This window comes from Mastigoproctus giganteus, chromosome 3 (genome assembly GCF_048544385.1).
Source record: "Mastigoproctus giganteus isolate SK-2022 chromosome 3, ASM4854438v1, whole genome shotgun sequence".
Lineage (NCBI taxonomy): Eukaryota > Metazoa > Arthropoda > Arachnida > Uropygi > Thelyphonidae > Mastigoproctus > Mastigoproctus giganteus.
This window is the reverse complement of record NC_143577.1, coordinates 233,960,305-233,978,496: the sequence shown is the minus strand read 5'-3', so window position 1 is coordinate 233,978,496 and position 18,192 is coordinate 233,960,305.

Genomic DNA, 18,192 nt, shown 5'->3' with positions numbered 1-18,192 from the left:
GCCTGAGACCGACTAACTGAGCCATGAAGTGAAAAAAGCCCATTAAAAGTGCCTCATGTCATTGACCGGATTCGAATCCGGGACTTTTCTACCAGGTGTGTGGAGGATGGTGACAATACCTGCGCAGACCAAGGGGAAACCAATAGGTGGTATTCTCTGCTACTCACTAGGCTAAGAGGCCAATCACAATGTAAAGCCATCATGGGCAGCAGAGTTAGTAGAATCGCTGTCCTTACCAACAGGGTGGAAAAGAGCTGAGTTCGAGTCCAGTCGATGATGTGAAGAATTTTTATAGACCTATGGGTAGCATGATTTCATCTCCAGGAAACTCACGTTTTTCTTCCAGCAAACAGAAAATCGACCACAGAACACACTCAATTTACAGAGTGCATATACGGAGCAATATGGCCTTAGTTGCTAATGCTCCTTGTTGTGATCCTTATATTGCTGGAGGAGAATTGGGAACTAAGGCCATATTGCTCCATATATATACTGTTTGTAAGTTGCGTGTGTTCTGTGGTCGATTTTCTGTTTGCTGGACGAAAAACCCACGTTTTCAGGAGAAAAGCCATGCTGTCCTCGTCTGACTAACTCATCCATGTTGTGAAAAAAAAACCCATTCCTTGCGTCATCGACTGGACTCGAACTCAAGTCTTTTCCACCCGGTGTGGGGAGGACAACTGTTCTACCAACTGTGCTACCCACAAGGACACTAATGCTCCTAAAACCCTACTACAACAACATAGACAACACATCCCAAGATTACATTATATAAACATATTTACAACTGCATTGATCGGTTTTGCTGATTACAGTACCTTCATATGCACACAGCAGGTGTTGCCAAAGTCTAGTCGAGGACTGCCTTCACACACGAAATTGTGAAAAAAAAAAAAATAAAAGTTCCTGGATAAGAATCGGGAATCAATGATTTATTTATTTATTATATTTTATTATTATTATTTTTTTTTTTTTTTTTTGGCTGTCGAATTTCTGAGGCGGGATCGAGTTGGGCTAGCGCAGTTTAATCCGTTAGGTTTTGTTGGGCCAGAAAAACAAGCCGAAGAAATAATTTTTACTAAATGATCTCTGTCTACAAAATTCAAGGCAGACCACATTGTTTGTGAAAATAGAAGCATATTTATGTAAAAATAATTTCAGAAATAAAATAGAAATATTGTGGATGTAAAAATTTATTGTAATAATTTTATACAAAATACGGTGAGTAAGGCACAAAATTAATAAACAGCATAAATATACAAAGAAAAAAGTCAAAAAATTCTAAAAAAAATTATATCAAATCCTAACATATAATCCTAACGTGTTGAGAAGTGCATTTAATAAACATAAATCGGATGGAAAGTCCCCAAAGTTACATGTTATAAACATTTTTTATATTATATTTAGTACTTATGACAGGTATATATTAATTTTAACAGCGAGATATGGGGACTGTTTCCTTCCAGTATGCCTTTGTATAAAAGTCGGAACTGTAATTCACTTAATAATGGTATCATGAGATGATAAAGAAAAGTTTATTTCATACTTTGCCAGGCATTCTATACAATAACTGGATTCTACACTTTTCTGAAAACGTATACATTTTCACCAGCGACAAACCATCTTCTAGAGCACTACTTGAAGCCATTTCTTATTAAGTCATTATTCGCCTATGTACAAGTACATTTTGCCTCAAGATAAAAGGTGCTACCTTTAAAGTTCAAAAGTACATAAAAGGTGCTACCTTTAAAGTTCAACTGAGTTCAATATCATTTTATCGAAAAAAATAGCAGTAAACCCAGTAGCGGATTAAGGTCGGTTGAGGCCCCGGGCGCAGAAGAAAATATTGGGCCCCTTTCAAAAAAGAGAGAGACAGGGAAAATAAAAATACATGTTAACCATTTTTTTAAATAAATAAAAAATATTATGTACTATTAATGGTTTATTTCCAATAAAATTTGAATATAATATATGTATAATATAATTAATAATAGCATAATACTAATCACAAAGTTTTGAACTAATAGTTGAACATATTAGTTCAACTAATTTGTTGGGGTTTTGCGTATAAAGTTGGAGTTTTGCGTGGGCCCTTCAGAAGTCGGGGCCCAGGGCGGGCGCCCGGTGCGCCCGCCGTTAAATCCGCCTCTGAGTAAACCATAGATATCAAAAATTCACATTGAATAATCCTTCCTGGGATATCATGATTCACATAGAAATGGCTGTAGGCGATTCTCATATGAGTGAGAAGTTCATCACAAGGTCGATCTATTCTAGATGGTAATCGTAGTTCAAATGAGGATTTTTTCTTTATTCTCGATGTAAGGAGCGTACAGATCTCAAATTTCAACTCGGTCCATTGCGAGAGGAATCTGGATTGCTGAAGAAACAAGTGCTTCCCTTAGAAAAAAAGATTAACCTGAGAATTCGTAAGGGACTCAGTATCTAGTAACCTGCCAGGCGCTGTACCTCCGATTCAGGCAGCAGAATAGAACAATCAAATTCATACTGCTGTGGTTCGACAGGATTTAGTTTTATTAGGAGCCTCCATTATCATGGGTATAATTTTTGTAATTAGGATGAGTAGACTAGAACCAGGGCGTGCCTGCCTGCCTGCTTGCAGCAGCAGTTAATGATGTCACCAACGGATTGTCAGATTTAGAGGATAAGAAAAGCATTATTAATCGGTTAGAAACTAATGATATTAGTTTCTAACCGATTAACACACAAAAACTGGCGATTTGTTGGATAAATACATGACCATATGGTACGTGCTTTCCCAACTATATTATAAATACATGACCATTCTCTCCGGAGGCTCACATCTGGTGAGTATGGGCTTGGCAAACCCAGGGTCCTGAGCTGGATATCATCATTCTTCTCTCTCTCTCTCTCTCTCTCTCTCTCTCTCTCTCTCAGGGTAACTCGGGAATTTTTTTTTTTTTTTTTTTGGCTGGTACAGCATAAGCCTCAGGCTTCCTTGCACTATATAGCTAATAATAATAATAATAATGCCGAAAAAAAAAAATGCAGTGAGTTAAAATGTGTATATAATTCAGCCCGGGCACTATATCAGAAATTCTATGCTGAAAGCTTTGAGGGTTTAACTTATGATTAGGACTCTGCAAGACTTTTGGGATGAAATTTTTATCAGTGTCTCCCGCACCTATAGGTAGAAGCGTTTAGAGACGGATTCGTTTGCACAAAGATGGCATAAGAGATATTTTTCTTCTTCAGTATCAATGGGGATATCTTAAGGGATCAAGGAAACTGATAGTTATAGAGAACGGGAAAACCTAAATTGCAAACCTAGCTGGTGGGGGTTCTTAATCTTATTTGTAAATTGCGAACCAAGCAATCGTAACTTTACCTATATATTGTAAATCTCAAATCTGAGCCTTCTCCGCACTGCAGTGGCGAATAGTACTGTAATTGTATATATATATATATATATATATATATATAATGTGATGTAAAAGTTAGGCAAAAGTAATAAAAATAAATAAATATGGATATGAAGCTATCATTAGAGGCAGCAAATGCACATCCTCCACATGAAGCCTAATTATATCTGATAATTAAAATAAATATGATATTTAAAATAAAAAACATCAGCCAGTAGTACGGCAAAAATACAGAGCGAAACGAAACGCAAAATAATATAATATACAGGGGATTATCGACTACCTTTTTGTTTTATTATCTCTACTTTCCCTTCCCTGTATGATAAGCAAAATGCATTGATATATTTAATAAATATATAAGTATAAATAAATAAATTAAATTAACCCAGAGCAATATATATATATATATATATATATATATATATCATTTAAAACAAAACTCAATATTCAATCATATATACTCAGCATTCACTGAACTATGACCACCCCAACCGTAATGGACTATGCTGTAGAGCTCGCAGTATAGAAGCCAAAAAGCTTCGTACGCTACAGCAGTAGTAATTGCATCTGGTCATGAAAGTCAAAGTGTAAATAGCGGAAGTAGGAAAGATATCAGGAAATTTCTAAAGGGCATGACTGCGGGAGATCGTGCGTCGGGTGTTTCTATATCGGAAACGGCACGTCCTGTCGGTTGCTCACGGCCCACTGTGCTGTAAATCCGCCGACAAAATTGTAAAAATTACGCAAGGTGGATGTTTGTGGTGAGCAAATGATGCAGCGCGTTGTATGGTTCAATGGCAGGTCACTGTGAGACAGCTCACATCGCAATAGAATATGGGGAATGCAAGAACAATATTCCAAATGGCGATGCGCCGAAATATGGATAAAAAGATAAATTGAGCTTATTTATATTTATAAAATTACATACTGCAGATATGAAGCAATTAAATTTTAAAATATTTTTAAAAATAGCCAATTCATGAATGGAACACAATTCACAGCAACCAAGACAATGAAGAATATTACATATAAACTAAATCAGTGAAAAAATATATATATTGAAATAAAACTTATTGTGCTTCAAATGTCTTTGTGGCATTGATACGTGTGAAAGTACCAGGGTGAAAAACCAACTTTACATTCGCGGTATTTCGTGTCACAGATATTTCACCTATGACCTATTGACTGCAAGTTGCATTTCCTGGTATTGTACTTGAGTTCGACGGATGCTTTTCACTTTTCAATTTACATATGGGATTAGAGAACACTTTAAAGTATTAAAAGATTATTTTAGCTCGAAAGTTTGATGTTCCCCACAATTATAGACCCGGCCTAGACAGCAATATTCCAGAGGGTCTTCATGTCATACGAATTATTTCATTCGATTGTCTCATACCATTCGATAATAATCTAAATAATCAAATGATTAGTAACTAATAATCATTTGATTATGGAAATCATTCGAATATGCCTATCACTAGTTAAAACCAGTGGTAAAATTGGTCTGAAAAGAACACGAACGGCATTCTGGTTGTTTCATTTTTCCAATTCGAACTGCGTTATCATTTCGATTGTTAAAATTTTCCAGTTCGAACACTGGTTGCAATTATGCCAACAAGCAGAAATAATGAAATTAGTGCGCAATGCAGTCCTCGGGTGGAAAAGACCTGAGTTCGACTTCCGTGGATGACGTGTGAAATTTTTATGAGCCTTTTTACAACGTGGCTGAGTTAGTTGATTTTAGTCGAGAGAAGCGTGGCTTTTAATCCCGGTAACTCGGGTTTTTCATCGAGCAAACAGAAAATCGACCACAGAGCACAAGGAATTTACAGACAGTATATACGGAGCAATATGGCCTTAGTCGCTAATGCTCCTAAAGCCTACTACAAAGAAATAACTAATATAATTTAAGACTATTCAAACAGACGTGTAATCAAGGAAGTTAGCAGTCAGCAAAAAATCGAAATATTTATTTCTTTAAAAAAAATTGGGGTCCCAAAGCAAAGTGGGATCTACCTGTTTCTTGAAAAAGGCTGTTTAAGCATGGGTAATGCATCATTTCTACTACCCAGGTAGTATAAATAATGGAGATGCATTGCCCATGCTTAAACAGCCTTTTTCATACTCTTTGACATTTAGTCAAGAAATATATTTAGATTAAACCATGCACACCATCAAGCATCTCTCATATTGTGGGGTTATACATCATAACTGGGTAGCCGACCGGGCTAGCCGGCCTGCCTGGCAACCCCAAGGTCGCGGGTTCGAATCCCGCCTCGGGCTTGGATCAGAGTAGTGGAAAAACCTTGGGAGGTGCAGTATGGCCACTGAAGCGGATGCGCCAACAACTAACAAAAAAATATATAATAATAATAACAGGGTTGTCACTATTGCAACAGGCTACCTGCCCACCCACCGATGATCAAGCCAACCAGCTTCGAACCGGTGCCGTCTGGGTGGTGGTGCCCATCTGAGAATAAGTAACAGTAGTCTTCTCTAACAGAGAAGCGTTACTTATTCGAAGTAGTGCAATGCCTAGGCAACTCGTTGTGAAGGTATTCACAATATGGGATATAATAAAACGATGCACGCATACTACCTGCGTAGTAGAAATGATGGAGATGCTTAAACAGCCTTTGACATTTCGTCGAGCAATATATTTAGATACCTGTTTCGTATTAAAAAAAAAAAAATAGAAAAAAGAAGAAAACATTGTTATGGAGACACCTATCAAGCGATTTTATCATAGAATTTTATGTAATATTTTGACATACAAAAAAAAAAAAATTCAGTGGTATTTATAGCATTGAACAGTTTTTTTTTTACTATATTAATTTAATTTATATCCAGATGGATATAAAAGTGATGTCACTCCAGTGGCTGATACTTTTCTTTGACCTTGGAGGAGAACACAGAATTTTTAAACATGGACGACGTGTAAGGTTGAACGTAAACCTAATCTGAAAAGCCTATTTCCCGGAAATAAACGTTGGAAACCGTTGAGGAACAAGATGTAGATAAAATATGCAATTAAAAAAAATATATATATATATATATATATACACTGATGCCTATTTTAAAATTTATAATTTTGTAAAAAAAAAAAAATAATAAAAACACACGGTGATATGCCATGGTTGGAAGCAGGGCGTATTAATACATTATGGCATTTGTTGTGTGAGCAGACCTGCACTTTTTAGCATTAGCATTAGTAGAGGCATACGATGCAAGAAAGCAAGCTTATGCAGCATCAGCCAAAAAAAAAAAAAAAAAAAAACACGCTCTCATTTCACCCCTCCATTCGTTCCAAATGCCTATCCAGCTCAGCCTTAATTTTTTTAGGCTATCAACTTCCATAACAAAAGATGGAAGTCTGTTCCACCAATCAACTACCTGCTGACTAAAGGCAAATTTCCGCACAACTGTCTTTCCTCAATCTGAACCTGTGCCCCTTCAGGTTCTAAATCTGAGCAAGAGGAAGAATCCCATCAGCATTCAACTTGCTCAAGGCATTCAAGGACTTATACACCTCAATCAGATCACCTCGCAGGTGCCTACTCTCCAGGCGTGCAATTTGCAGAACTTAAGCCTTTCTTGGTAAGAGCACCCCATTGTTCCCCTCACCAATCTTGTTACCTTTCTTTGTAATTTCTAACAACTCTACATCATTCCTAAAATGAGGCCTCCAGACCTATACACAGTACTCTAGGTGTGGCCTGACCATTGCCTTGTACAACGGGATAATCACCTCCCTGTCAGCCCGCCCGCACTGATCAGCGAACTTCATATTCGACTGCACAATTACCCCCAGGTCTTTTTCACTTTCCACTGCCCTGAGTGTAGTACCACACAGTTGGTACGTTTCTCTTCGGTTATTGCTACCCATATGCAGTACTTTGCCACTTCTCAGCCTATTTTCCCAACTTATCTAGATCTAGTTGGATTGGCATACTGTCTTTAATGTCGTTAACAACCCTGCCAACCTTTGTATCATCTGCAAAGTTGGACATTCAACCTGATATACCTTCATCAATATCATTGATAAATACTGTATACAAAACAACAATGGGCCCAGCACCGAACCATTGGGAACTCCACTAATAACATTTGTCCGAGAAGAGCAGTGTCCATTGATTACCACTCTCTGTTGTCTCCCACTCAACCATCCCTTTATCCATTGTAGCAACTTTTCTTAGTGGTAGCAAGTTGTACATTTTAACAAACATTTTTACGGTATCAACAAATATTAATTTGTACAAGGCATATAAAGACAAGACAAGATAAGGGGAACTCAGACTATATTTTGACGTCAGTCTATTTAAAATCTTTGAATTTTATACAATGACATTTTAAGTTAACATACATAGTAGTTGACCACATAATAGACCCATATAACATTATAGATAATAAATTAACATACTGTACTTACCGTTAATTCTTTGGTCAGAAGAATTAGGTTTTTTTTAAGGAACCAAAATGTTTTTAAAGCTTTGATTTTCAAAGTCTGAGAAAATGATGTTTATATCGTAATTTATAATAACAAAAACCTTCTGAGATGCATATGAACTTAAACCTTTGGAGCAACAGAATTTGCAGAGTGCTGAAACGAAGATGATGGCTTTGTTGCGTTGATTTTATCTTTAAATTATGTATACTTACATATGGGAAGGAAAACTATATATATATATATATATATATATATATATATAGGGAGGCAGTATACCCATTGGGTTGCAACAGAGGATCAAAGGTGCCGGGTTTTACTGCATAAAACAGGGGCTACCAACCTTTCCCGAAGCGTGCCCTATATATTGGAAATGCGTTGCATGCCACCTAAAGGCATATAGAAGCTAGGGCGCCACCAAATTGTAACTACGTTGTTGTGGGGTTTTAGGAGCATAGGCCATACTGCTCTGTATATACTGTACTATCTGTAAAATTAGTGAGCTAACTACGTAAAGGAATTTTATGCTAAGAGCTTGTGATAAAAAGCACGTTTATAAAATAAATTTAGATCGTATGTATAGCTTAGCTTAATTTTCAGCACTCACTCCATAGTAATCCGCTCAGCTGGTGGAGAGTGTTACCACATACATAGTGGTTATAGGATTCTAATACCTTACAGGGATTATGGGTTTAAAAACTAAGTTATGGGCTATCAAAAATTTTCTAAGAAAGGAAAGTGCACCTTCCATTCTATGGTTGCCTAATTAAATTGAAGAAAAATAGAAGCTAATAGCCGCGCACGAGCGACTTTCGAAATCGTCCTCAGTTTGCTATAGTGGGTGATTAACTGAGGACGATTTCGAAAGTCATATACCCATAATCCCTGTAAGTTATTAGAATCCTATAACCACTATGTATGTGGTAAAACTCTCCACCAGCTAAGCGGATTACTATGAGGTGAGTGCTGAAAATTAAGCTAAGCTATACATACGATCTAGTTATTACATTACAGCACATAAGGACTCCTTAAAAATAAAAAAAATAAAATAAAATAAATTTAATATTATATAGGTTAACAAATAAACCGTTCGTCCTAACAGAATCGATTTCATAAGGATCCCAATAAAGTCCCAACTTACCTGTACTAAAAGGTGATAAATAAGAACATAGGTTCCTCTCAAGTACAAATCCAGGTTAATTCTTAAAAACGAAAGTGGAATTTATACTTGTTTAGCTTCATTTATAATTTTTCAAATCGGTTGTATAATTTGAGCGCCACTAACAAGAGCTGCTCATGCCACATGTGGCATGCTTGACACTCGGTGATTATCCCAAGCACAAAAGGTCAATGTACGCAATTGTTTTACGAGATGAAAAACCCATTACCAAATGAGAAAAAAAAAAAAAAAAAACGTAATCCTTAACCGGGATAGTTTAAATTTAAAATTTTTACAAATACAACTCTGGCTACGAGGTATTAGTTCGTAAATTGGATGTAATCAATAGTCGGTTTACCTGTGTTGTTGTCTGTGCTGTAATGCAGCCACCATGATAAAATCCCATTAGTTTCTATCCTATCAATGGGAATCGAATCCAAGTGTCTTCAACGGTGTCGAAGAACAATAATCATAGTCACTGTCTGAAAGCCAACATCAGGATGGGTTCCTGACTTTTGTACAAATAAATATTATGCAGCCCTAGATGGTTAATTACTTATTAGTTACTTTAAACTAACAAATTAAAAGTTTTTCTGTAAGTTATTTAAAAAAACGAATTTTACTCAAGTTATATGAAATAGATTCTCATAGGGTAGGATAAAATAAAGGAAATAAAAAAAATACGTAGTGGGCAAATGGAGAAAAAAAAAATTTAAAAAAATATATATACAGAAATAATACCGAAAATTTTAAGTATTTTGCTATTGCTGTTTCAATGTTTCATAATTATTCATTATAGACACTAATAATAATAATGTTAAAATATATTTCCAAAGCATTTATTTTGGATAAATATTTTAAATATTAATCGGTACACCGTAAGCTACAACAGCTTGTGATTTAATTTTTGCGTGTTCAAAATGGCGTTTTTCTTCCAACCAAGTACTGTACTGTAATTAAAATACAAAACACAGAGAAATCAGATTTATCACCATAGGGGATCTCAAAACAAGAATAGATTTTGACTCTCATTTAGCGTAAAAATAGACTATTAATTAAAATCCAATATCACTGTCAAATACTGGTCTTTCTTGCTGAATTAGCAAGAAAGACCAGTATTTACCTACTTTAAAGTGCATAACGCTGCCATAAATATTGTAACTCTATGCGGAGGGGGAGGAATAAAATCTGTGAACAAATGCCCCAAAGGTCAGTAAAAATAATTTTTCAAACTTTAATCATAAAATACGCCCATAGTTCAAAACGAAACTTTATCGCTTTGTGGTATGAAAGTTTTGAAAGATGAATTGCCATTATTTGATAAACATTTCTGAATAATTTATATTTTCAGAAGAGTATATCATCTATCTCTCTCCTGAATTATCTCACAGCAACAACTTTCTGTACACCCCCAATTAAAGGATAATAAGTAGCCGCGTTTTTATAAATTAGTCATTACTTTTTGCATCCTCAATGGCTTCCAATTGACGACGGCCATTTGCAAAATAGTAACGCCTCATAATTATTTATATTAAACTCATAATTATTTATATAAAAAGAAATATCAGAAATTTCCTGTAATTTTGATTTGCTATATATTTGTATACAATTTAATAAATAGACTATACCTGAAGTGGTTGTTGATTCTTCCATATTTTGTCTCAGTTACCAAATTCCTTTGCGAACTGCTCAAGTGATTGGCGATGTCTAATAGCGATTTGTATCAATAAAAAATTAAAAATAAAAAAAAAAATCGCTTCTCCGTATGCGCATTTAGCAAAGTTCCTCGTGCTGACTTAAACTTCTCGTTCGCCATTGCGCGTGGTTTTTGTTAAATACATAACTGTGACCTATTACGGTCAAATTAAAATTATATTTTGCTTTTATTTGCATTAATGAATTATTTCTCTAATTATTATGAAAATTAAATGAGGTTGTGTCTTTGAGAGTTGTACAAATATAAATAGATATTTATATTTGCTTATTAATTAATAAATAGCTCGCTATTACTATTTAAAATATTCATATTATTCAAAGGGCTCATTTCGTTGATCTTAATTGACATTGACAATTAACTACTCATTAAAATAATGTAAAAATGCAGCAATGAAACCATTGCACACTCTTTGTTTTAAAATTATTATTTATTAGGATAATAACATAATACTATAATAATGAATTAATGACATTTCAGTTGCATGAAATGCAAAAGTATTAATAAAATAAAAAAATATTCAAGTGTAACTAAGATATGGATAGTACTTAGAATAAATGAATTTATAATTTATTTTTAAAATATGACAATTTCTGTTATCTCTATTAGTTATTAATCTCATGGATAATAGTTTAATAATTATTATTTTTTAAATTTAATTAATATTATGATTAATTCAAACTAAATAAATTAATATTATAATATAATTGTAATTTAATGATATTTTATGAAAACAAAGGCCCATAATGCATATACGCAAGCCATTGTATAAAATGCAAATAACATTACAAATTAATTAGGGTACCCGTTAATAGTGGTTAAATTCAAAATAAATGGCAGCGTAAGTGAATCCAGAGTCCTCGGGAAAAAGGGATCAGTGGGGCTCCTTTGGTTAAAATCATATGAACTTCATGTTCTAGAATTTTAATAATCCTTAAACTACAGTAAAAGTCTAATAATTTGGCAGCATATGATTATCTCGGAAATCCAATAACCACACATACATCAATGACGTCACACGATTTTTTTTAATTTTTTGTAGCCTTCTTTTGGCCATATGTAACAAAAACCCAAGTTACTCTCTAAATATTAACACATATACTTAAGCCGTTGCAGAAAAAATTGTAAATCTGGAGTCTTCGGGCAAAGGGGATTAGTGTGGAGCTTTTCATATGAAGTTCATATAATTTTAACCTATAAAAAAAATTATAATCAAACATGCAAGTACTGTATTGTAATAATCTTATTCTTCTTTGCATGTGTATCAGTCACTTCATTTATTAGTTTTTCCGATAACTCATTCGGGCCCCTCTAAGCTTATCTTCATGCAATCTTTCAATATTACAGTACAGATGCATATATAATAAAAAAGGATATAAAATGTATTGCCTGCGACCAAGCCGTCTTGTTTGTAGTATACAAAGGAAGAATTAGCCACAAGTAAACTCTTACTGTGAACAAAAAAACAAATAAAGGGAATGTGAAAACAATAAAGCGAAACTGCTGACGATTGAATTAGTGGCTGCAGATTTCCTTGAAAGTCGCGGGACACTTTATAATTACAATTACAATAGCATCTGTCAGAAACCAATTCAGGCGAACCGATTCGCAGCCTGCGATCTTGTTTGTGATATACGAACAAAGAAATGGTCACAAACAGACCATTTATGTGAAACACTGTCAAGAGATGGTTCGTGTGAAAATAAAGGGAACCTGAAAACCATAAAACGAAAATGTGGGCACTTGAAATAGTGGCTTTTAGATATAATTTGTGCAGCCAGAAATATTGCCCATTTAATTATTTTGAAAATTTCCTGTCTTTTGAATTTTAGTGATTTATGTTCGCCTTGTACCACCTAACAAGTACCACATTAGTTGATGCGCTTTTTCGTGTTATGTTTATTTGCCATAAATTTATTGAATTCGTATTTTATAAAATAAAAATTACTATTTTTCACCGGGGGGGAGGAATCTTATTCCACGGGGGAGTGAATTTTACCCCCGGTCACCCCCCTCGATTCAACACTGCACACACAGAGAGAGAGAGAGAGAGAGAGAGAGAGAGAGAGAGAAATATGGTTTAAATGCGATATAATAATCACATAAAATAACTAATTACTGTTTCTATCGCGATCAGTTCTATTCAGGATTAAGAACCCCTAGTTTCGATACCCAAAACGTAATTGTAAATATCAAAATTTTTAAATATTAAAACTCATCGCAAAATTTAAAAAAACGTAGGGTGGCCACAAGGAATTTGCTGACGCATGGCCAGCTTCTCGCCGGAAAGCTAGACAGCACCAAAACGCAAAGGTCAAATTTCTCAGCTTCAATGCAAGGTCAACGCACGCACCTCAACTTTGAAAATCAAAGCTCAGCGAAATCGAAACCCAGGGAGGAGTGTATAACAATTTTATTTCTTTGCTATTATATATATTAATGAAAAAAAATAATAATATAAAGAACTAACAGAAATTAAAATAAAATAAGGTCAAATAAAATAAGATGACATAACTATCACATTGTGAGCCGACCGGGCTAGCCGGGTGGGTAAAGTGCCTACCTAGCAAACCCAAAGGTCGCGGGTTCGAATCCCGCCTCGGGCTTGGATCAAAGTACTGCAAAAACCTTGGGAGGTGCATTATAGCCACAGAAGCCGATGCGCCAACAACTACCAAAAAAAAAAAAAAAAAAAAATCACATTGTGGTGTAAATATTATCATAACCAGTCGATTCTAAGAAAAAAAATAAAGACTTCCTGTTACGAAGAAACTTTAGGGCGGGTAGGAAGGAAACCTCGAAAAAAATATCCCCAAAAATATTTTCGTTCATTCATGAATAGATTTCTGTGGTCGGAGGTAGGGGACAGGGGGACTATGATTGATCTTAAAAGATTTCCAGGGATTAGACGTACACTGAAAAGGTGATATCGGTTAAACTTTTTTCTTATTAAGTAATATATAAACATCCGATAATATACTGCTATTATAAATTAGATAATGCAAGCTTTACATTTCAGGCGCATTGTTATTTTTTTTCTTAAAATTATTTGAAATTTTTTTTCGTTTTCTGTGATTAATAAATATCTTCTTATCAATTAATTACTAATATTATAACTTCATAGAAAACTTAATAAAACTGTAGTTTTACGTCCTCAGGACTTAGCCATTAAGTTTAATTAAAACAGTATAATATTATTATTATTATTATTATTATTATTATTATTAGCTACATGGTGCAAGGAAGCCTGAGGGCTTATACTACACCAGCCAAAAAAAAAAAAAAAAAAAAAATTCCCGAGTTACCCTGAGAGAGAGAGAATCACCAAGAAAGATTGGAATGATGATATCCAAGAATGCCTAAATAAATAAATTAGGAAGATTTATTGGAAAATGTGAGTTCTATAGAAATGTGAGTTTTTGAATTGGATGAGGGCACTTCTTCCTGGAAGCAGGTATTTTTTTCCGGTGGTATTATTTCTGCTCACTATAGGAAGATATATCCGCATTTGCCCTCATTTTATATTTCTACATGTTCAAGATTTTTTCTGTCTTACTTTTCTTCCTAGTGACTGGTAATTATTATATGATCGTGATGTCACTGCAACACACGAACAGAATAAAATATGGTCATACTATATTCTGTATCCCTGAAAATATTCTGCTCTTTCTGTTGTAAAAAATAGCAAAATATGTCTTAACAGTCTGAAAAGTGTTCAACAAAATTTTTGGAATACAACTAAATATTTTACTTGATTTATACACGCATGATCTTATATACGGTGCGATAAAATTAACAGAACACGAGTTATACCACGTTTTCCACGTGCAGCTTCCTATCATCAGCTTCTTCATCTTCATTTGTTCCTCCTCCTCCTCATCTGTCTTCCTCACTCCCTTTTTCACTTTCCAGAGGTTTTTTTTTTTTTTCTGGGCCCTCTTTGGCAAGCTCAGGCATCATCCCGGGTTCGCCCTCGCTAGAGATTTTTCTATTATACCCAGCATGCCTTCCCGTGGCAGAGGACAGGCTACTTGGGTCCCACTATAGGGGGCCTGCAGCTAAATGGCCGGAGGAACAACAAAACACAACCCAATATCACACTACGCAGACCAACACTAAAACTCACACTATCTTTGGCCGACCGGGCTAGCCAGGTGGGTAAAGTGCCTGCCTGGCAATCCAAAGGTCGCGGGTTCGAATCCCGCCTCGGGCTTGGATCAAAGTACTGCAAAAACCTTGGGAGGTGCATTATGGCCACAGAAGCCGATGCGCCAACAACTACCAAAAAAAAAAAAAAAAAACACTATCTTTGGCCTTTTCAGAGTTTGTACTGCGACATAGAGTACACAAATGCGCAGTTCGGGGGGGGATTCAGCCATATTACTAGATTATCTTAACTTTTCCAGTTACGAAACAACACTAGAAAAGGTTGAATTGGTATGTAGGTCGTGCACGTATTTTCCCCGTTTAGCGGTCTCCAAATCAACATGCTTTTACTTATGTGTTCTACATGACACGGTAAACAGTACCACTTAAGAGTATAAGGATTGGGGGAGTCCACGATACGCTTTATATATGACCAGAAAAATATTTGCAGAATCTATTGCCCTTACCAGTCTACAGGCTTTACTTTGGACTCTGCTAACGTTCGTTGTGATGTGGGCATCTCACTGTTTAGACAAGAACAGCTATCGACTGTCACAATGTTTGTAGCGGCCAGTGGAAAAGGTTAATTTGTTAATGAAAGAAAATTAGAAAAATTGCAAATTAGGAAGAAAACTTGTGTAGTTGGATAATGCTTATTAATAAGGCTTAAAAACTATTAATAAGAGTCTGAGTAATAATCCCAACCTTTCTTTATTGGCTTTTGGGTTTTATTTTTATTGAATTTTAAATTTCCATTGTATTAACAATAATTTTTTTTCAGAAATTTACCGTTCCAAAATTAGGGTGCTTCTTCCATGATGGCGCATCTTATAAGCCGACAAATACGGTATTTAGTATTTAATGTATGTGTAGCTTTAGTAAATTTAGTTCTGACTTGCAAAAATGTAAATATTTTTTTGATTTGGGTAAGCTTAAACCTTATAAATAAATTTATAGTATATAATTTTCTTAATTGTGTTTTTATAACTTTATTTATCGTATTAAATTTTATTATTACAGAGAGATGTTTTCTTTACAAATCTAGATGGGATATTTTAAAAAATAATTTGTTGGAAGAGAAATATATAAAAATCTTTTACTATTTTTTAGTAAAATTATTCAAAATAGTACAGAGTTCACGGCGCATATATGAATCCATGTGTCAAAAATAATGTAATTGTAAAGTAATGTAATGTAAAGAATACAATTACAAAAGTAATGCAATTGTATTCTGTCTCGTAAACTCCTCCGACCCGATGTGGCTGTCCCAGAATATAAACAGAATATTTATTTACTTCAGATATACGTATTAAAATTAAATTGCAAATATAAATAAAATATATCGATTGTTTTCGAAACAAGGGAGTAACTTACATTTCTGGAACAGCCAGTAGTTTACTTGGAGGGGGAGACCATTAACTGTAATAGCACATTTGGGCTGTTCCAGTTGCTGATTTGAGGGCGCTGAAATCGTTTTTGTACAAACTTTGTGATAAAAGAAGTCAATTATCTGTTTTCTCTTTCTAATCATAGTGTGGGTCTGAACTTGCGTGGGAGAATATTTATACTAGGTTGTTATTCTGTAAGTAGCCATAGCCATAGAGTAGCAAGATATCATACTACTCCATGGGCTGATGAGTGAGTATGAAGAGGTTACTCGGCAAGATGGATTAATTGGCTGTTAATAGATATATACGAGCCGTAGTCGAAATTTGTTCTTCATTAGTGAAAGGCAGATGGTCAAATTATTATAATTAAATAAATGTAATTTATTTAATAATTAAGGAATTTTAATGAAGTAGAAATTATGTTAAATATTTCTTATTCATTTTAATCATTAAATTGTAATTTAAATTATAAAATAAAGTTATGGTCATCGAATTATTAACCAAACCGTATATTTTTCTTAATAACGGATACAGATGATGTTACACAAACAAGAATTCATATTTTTTTATTTCTAAAATAAATTATAAATTAAATTCTGAGTCTTTCTTAGCATTAGCATTAGTAGAGGCATACGATGCAAGAAAGCAAGCTTATGCAGCATCTGCCAAAAAAAAAAAAAAAAAAACACGCTCCCATTTCACCCCTCCATTCGTTCCAAATGTCTATCCAGCTCAGCCTTAAATTTATTTAGGCTATTAACTTCCACAACAACAGATGGAAGCCTGTTCCACCAATCAACTACCCGCTGGCTAAAGGCAAATTTCGGCACCTCTATTCTACAACTACCTTTCCTCAATTTGAAACTGTACCCCCTCGGTCTGAGCAAGAGGATGAATCCCATCAGCATTCAGCTTGCTCAACCCATTCAAGGCCTTATACACCTCAATCAGATCACCTCGCAGGTGCCTACTCTCCAGGCGCTGCAATTTGCAGAACTTAAGCCTTTCTTGGTAAGAATACCCCTTTGTTCCCCTCACCAATCTCGTTGCCCTTCTTTGTACTTGTTCTAGCAACTCTACATCCTTCCTAAAATGAGGCCTCCAGACCTGTACACAGTACTCTAGGTGTAGCCTGACCATTGCCTTGTATAACGGGATAATCACCTCCCTGTCCCTGCTAGGAAAATTCCTATAAATCATTGACAAGACTCCATGACCTGCCCCGGCAGCCCGCCTGCACTGCTCCGCGAACTTCATATTTGACTGAACAATTACTCCCAGGTCTCTTTCACTTTCCACTTCCCTCAGTGTAGTACCACACAGTTGGTACGTTTCTCTTCGGTTATTGCTACCCATATGCAGTACTTTGCATTTGTCAATGTTAAACTTCAGTTGCCACTTCTCTGCCCATTTTCCCAACATATCTAGATCCAGTTGGGGTAGCATACTGTCTTTACTGGCCTCCGTAGCCGAGTGGGCAGGAGCGGGAGTGCAGTAGTACTGTCTTTACTGTCGTTCTTGAACTCCATTCGGGGTAGACGATGAATTGGCGCCTGTGTTTTTGTGCCAAAGCAATTTAGGCTATGAGACGTCATTGTTATATTGTTGCGAAGTGGGTGTATGTCTGGCCGACCTATTATGCTGGATGACAAATCAGTTTCCGTAGGCATATCCTGCAACTCTCGGTCGACTTACTAGATCAGAGCGTAGCAAAATGAGAGTAAAATCCTTTCTTGAAAATATTTGAACCTAGTGTATTCTGCACGGCGTAGAAAGACATAATTGGAACTACTAGGACTGATTTTTAGGGGTTGTGGTGCAGTGAGCAAACATCTGTTCCTAAGACTAAAAGGGTACCAAATCCCAACAAAGGGGGCGGGAATTCAATCCAGACAAGGGTAGCTCACCTTTGCTATCCTTTTCCCATACCATTAATC